Source organism: Triticum aestivum, chromosome 7B (genome assembly GCF_018294505.1).
Source record: "Triticum aestivum cultivar Chinese Spring chromosome 7B, IWGSC CS RefSeq v2.1, whole genome shotgun sequence".
NCBI lineage: Eukaryota > Viridiplantae > Streptophyta > Magnoliopsida > Poales > Poaceae > Triticum > Triticum aestivum.
Window position 1 is genome coordinate 33,068,497 of NC_057813.1, and position 5,936 is coordinate 33,074,432.

Sequence of the window (5,936 nt, forward strand, 5' to 3'; positions counted from 1 at the left end):
CAATATTACATAATAGATGGGGATACACACATAAGGCATACAATGCCACATGAATACAACATCACAATACATCAGAGCATCATCCGACTACGGATGAATCACAAACAGAAACTCAACGACATCCACCCTGCTAGCCCAGGCTGCCGACCTGGAACCTATCCCCTGATCGAAGAAGCAGAAGAAGAACTCAACGCAAGCAAGCATCGCTCTCGCGTCAAGACCATCGCATAAACATGTACCTTCAACTGTTGTTGTAGTAATCTGTGAGCCACGAGGACTCAGCAATCCCATTACCATGGGTATCAAGACTAGCAAAGCTTAAAAGGAAAGGAAGGGGTAAAGTGGTGAGGTTGCAGCAGCGACTAAGCATATATGGTGGCTAACATACGCAAATAAGAGCGAGAAGAGAGCAAGCGGAACGGTCGTGAACTAGCAATGATCAAGAAGTGATCCTGAACTCCTACTTACGTCAAACATAACCCAGAAACCGTGTTCACTTCCCGGACTCCGCCGAGAAGAGACCATCACGGCTACACACGCGGTTGATGCGTTTTAATTCGTATCTGGTGTCAAGTTATCTACAACTGGACATTAACAAATTCCCATCTGCTAATAACCGCAGGCACGGCTTTCGAAAGATTATACCCTGCAGGGGTGTCCCAACTTAGCCCATGACAAGCTCTCGCGATCAACGAAGGAATAGACCTTCTCCCAGGAAGACCCGAACAGACTCGGAATCCCGGTTTACAAGACATTTCGACAATGGTAAACAAGACCAGCAAAGCCGCCCGATGCGCCGACAATCCCGATAGGAGCTGCACATATCTCGTTCTCAGGGCAACACTGGATGAGCAATCCGTAGAACTAAAACCAGACCTCAAGTTTCCCTGAGGGGGCGCTGCAAAGGGCTCTAGTTCGGACCAACACTTAGACAAGCACTGGCCCGGGGGGCTATAATAAAGATGACCCTCGAGAGAGCGACTCCCAAGGGAAAAGTAGGTGGTGGTAAGGCAAATGGTAAAACCAAGGTTGGGCCTTGTTGGAGGAGTTTTATTCAAAGCGAACTGTCAAGGGGGTCCCATAAATCACCCGACCGCATAAGGAACGCAAAATCCGGGAACATAACACCGATATGACGGAAACTAGGGCGGCAAGAGTGGAACAAAACACCAGGCAAAAGGCCGAGCCTTCCACCCTTTACCAAATATATAGATGCATTAATAATATAAGAGATATTGTGATATCCCAACCAAAAATCCTGTCCACCATGGAGCAATCTTCAACTTGACCTGCAACTAGCAACGCTATAAGAGGGGCTGAGCAAAGTGGTAACATATCCAAACAATGGTTTGCATAGGAAAGGTGTCAAAGGTTAGAGGCTGACATGGCAATTTGGGATGGCTTGATAAACAGGTGATAGGTAGCGCAGCATAGCGATAGAACGAAACAACTAGCATAGCAATGATAGTAGTGAGATCCAGGGTAGCGGTCATCTTGCCTGAAATCCCACAAGGAAGAAGAACGAGTCCATGAAGAAGACGAACGGATGAAGCCGAACCAAGCGTAGACGAACGAATCCTCACGATCGCAACAAAACAGGAACTATCGGAAAGAAGCACACAACATAGTAAACACACCACACATGAACAAGGCATGATGCACAACCAAGCCTGATGCATGACAAGGCTACATGAAGCTACTCATGGCAAGAGATGATGCAAACAAGAGCAACACACTAAGGCAAGTTTAATGAGGCCGGGATCAACATATAACAATTCCGGTAAGTCCTCATATGCAATATTTCGAAATTGGTCCAGATCTGAATACAACTTATGTTCAAGTTGTTAAACAGCAAGTTAAGATGCACAAAGATGATCTACACGAGATTGTCATGCCCAATATGCGACCCTATCCAAAAGGAACTCGAAGGTCCCACCTAGGATACACCCGCATATTGAAACGCTTTTGCAAGGTGGATATCATTACATCAACATTACATAATAGATGGGGATACATACATAAGGCATACAATGCCACATGAATACAACATCACAATACATGAGAGCAACATCCGACTACGGATGAATCACAAACAGAAACTCAAACGACATCCACCCTGCTAGCCCAGGCTGCCGACCTCGAACCTATCCCCTGATCGAAGAAGCAGAAGAAGAACTCAACGCAAGCAAGCATCGCTCTCGCGTCATGATCATCGTACAACCTGTACCTGCAACTGTTGTTGTAGTAATCTGTGAGCCACGAGGACTCAGCAATCCCATTACCATGGGTATCAAGACTAGCACAGCTTAAAGGGAAAGGAAGAGGTAAAGTGGTGAGGCTGCAGCAGCGACTAAGCATATATGGTGGCTAACATACGCAAATAAGAGCGAGAAGAGAGCAAGCAGAACGGTCGTCAACTAGTAATGATCAAGAAGTGATCCTGAACTCCTACTTACGTCAAACATAACCCAGAAACCATGTTCACTTCCCGGACTCCGTCGAGAAGAGACCATCACGGCTACACACGCGGTTGATGCGTTTTAATTCGGATCTAGTGTCAAGTTATCTACAACCGGACATTAACAAATTCCCATCTGCCTATAACCGCAGGCACGACTTTCGAAAGATTATACCCTGCAGGTGTGTCCCAACTTAGCCCATGACAAGCTCTCGCGATCAACGAAGGAATAGACCTTCTCCCAGGAAGACCCGATCAGACTCGGAATCCCGGTTTACAAGACATTTCGACAATGGTAAAACAAGACCAGCAAATCCGCTCGATGCGCCAACAATCCCTATAGGAGCTGCACATATCTCGTTCTCAGGGCAACACCGGATGAGCAATCCGTATAACTAAAACCAGATCTCAAGTTTCCCTGAGGGGGCGCTGCAAAGGGCTCTAGTTCGGACCAACACTTAGACAAGCACTGGCCCGGGGGGGCTAAAATAAAGATGACCCTTGGGTTGGCCGACCCAAGGGAAAGGGTAGGTGGTGGTGAGGCAAATGGTAAAACCAAGGTTGGCCTTGCTGGAGGAGTTTTATTCAAAGCGAACTGTCAAGGGGGTCCCATAAATCACCCGACCGCGTAAGGAATGCAAAATCCGGGAACATAACACCGGTATGACGGAAACTGGGGCGGCAAGAGTGGAACAAAACACTAGGCAAAAGGCCGAGTCTTCCACCCTTTACCAAGTATATAGATGCATTAATAATATAAGAGATATTGTGATATCCCAAACATAATCCTGTCCACCATGGAGAAATCTTCAACTTCACCTGCAACTAGCAACGCTATAAGAGGGGCTGAGCAAAGCGATAACATGGCCAAACAACGGTTTGCATAGGAAAGGTGTCAAAGGTTAGAGGCTGACATGGCAATTTGGGATGGCTTGATAAACAGGTGATAGGTAGCGCAGCAAAGCGATAGAACGAAGCAACTAGCAGAGCAAAGATAGTATTGAGATCCAGGGTAGCGGTCATCTTGCCTGAAATCCCGCAAGGAAGAAGAACGAGTCCATGACGAAGACGAACGGATGAAGCCGAACCAAGCGTAGACGAACGAATCCTCACGAGCGCAACGAAACGGGAACTATCGAAAAGAAGCACACCACATGGTAAACACACCGCACATGAACAAGACATGATACACAAACAAGCATGATGCATGACAAGACTACATGAAGCTACTCATGGCAAGGGATAATGCATACCTGAGCAACACATCAAGGCAAGTTTAAATGAGGCCGGGAACAACATATAACAATTCCGGTAATCCTCATATGCAAATTTCAAAATTGGTCCAGATCTGAATAAACCTTATGTTCAAGTTGTTAAACAGCAAGTTAAGATGCACAAAGATGATCTACACGAGATTCTAGTCGAGTTACATATAAAGTTCATTTAGTTCGGAGCTACGGCCTAGAAGATATGAGCAAAACAAGTTAAACATGGCATTGATGCAAAATGCATACAAACATCAATCAAACACATCAAAACAAGTATGCAACATGATAATGTGAAGCTGCATGCCATTCTAAGCAAGTTTCATATAGAGCACACTCAAAACGGAGCAACGGTTCAACACACACACATGAAACAAGTTTAGAGGACAAGCTGTCCAAATCAGCAACTAGGCATATTGCAAGCATCAAAACAACATGCTACAGGAGCTCAACAAGAAAACAAATGGCATGGGCATGATGTACAGGTAAAGCATTACAAAACATGAACACTGAGCTATCTCTAGAAATCACTAGAACATGCTCAAACACACATGGTAAGATTGCAAGTTATAACAATTTCAGACTTTGCAGAAAATAACATCACGATGCAATGTTTAGAGCTATCAAACAACATGTTACAGGAACTTATCATGGCAAACAATGGCATGGCATGAATCTACTAATTTCATAGATCAAAAGTCCCTTAGTGACCATAAGCCAAAAAGGATCAGAAAATATGATGGCACCCATGTAAACATGACAAGTTATTATACAGATTCAAACATGGCAGAAATAAAATTATGAAGGCATGTAAATGAGCTTGTGCAACTCACTACAGAGCAATACATGGCATGGCAAGGCACGCAACAGTAATAAGACATGTTTGTGAAGCTAAGCATGGCAAGAGCAAGCTCATAGGGTACATGGATCACTAGCAAAACATATGGGAACAAGTGAACTTAATGTAAACAGGCTGACAGCAACATTATGAAGCAACTTTAGTGCAAGATATGAACAAGCTACAACAACCTATAAATGCAACCAGGGGCATGGATGGATATAGGATGACATGTAGATCAAAACATGTTTATAGAACATCTCCAGATTATGCATAGAATGATTAGTAGCAACAGGTTTACATGGCATCGCGAAATAACAGATTCAGCCTAGCAAAACAGCAACATCATGTACACTACTTAACAAGCTCGATTCACTCACTACAAGTCATTGCATGACAAGCTAAGCATAGCATCATCAAGAAGACATGTTTGTGAAACAAACCAAGTCAAGAACAAGTCCATAGCATGCAAGGATCAACTATAGCAAGCTTGGCCAAATTGAATAAATGTAAACAATCTGCCAGGAAAATTTTTGAAGCAAAAGTAGAGCACTCAAATGACATGCTAGACTACGCCATAATTGCAAAAAAGGGAACGAATTGATAGACAATAACCATATGTTCAAAACACCCTTACTGAAGTATCTCAAAATATGCATGGATCTCTCTGTAGCATCAAGTTTACATGGTATCAAAATAACAGCAGAACAGGGACTAAAATCAGCAACATCACGATGCCTAGTTTGCATGCTTGTGCTAGTCACCACATTGATCACAAAAATACATGGTAAGCACCTCTATAAAGAAGACATGGCATAGTTCAAAACACATGAAGACATTAACCTCATAGGATGCACACATCAATCATGGCAAAAATGACAAAAGAGCTCGTTCTGTTAACAGACAGCAGAAAACATTATGAAGCACTCTTACAATGATGATTCAGGCATCTAGATGACCTCAAATGAATATGATGCAATGGAACGAAATGATGTACTCATCGAGGCGAACAATTTGACATATTACATGCACAAAACGGAGCTACGGATGCAGAGTTACGGCAGGTCAAACATGGCATGAAAGTTACTGCAGATTCCGGGACTTAGAAGAAAATGGACCTCGAGGAAAAGTCAACCGCCGCGGATCTCGCCGGAGTTCGTCGCCGGAGAAGGAGCGGACGACGGCCGGAGCTCGGGGAAGATGACGGGGAGGCCGGGGCAGATGGATCCGGGCCGGATCTCACCGGATCCGGCCGGTTCCCGACGTGGGACGGCGCGAGCGGGGCGGCAGCTCCGGCGGAGCTCACCGGAGTCGCGGGGCGGACGGGACCTCGCCGGAGGTCGAGGGCGCGGAGGCGGGGCGGCAGAGGCGCGAG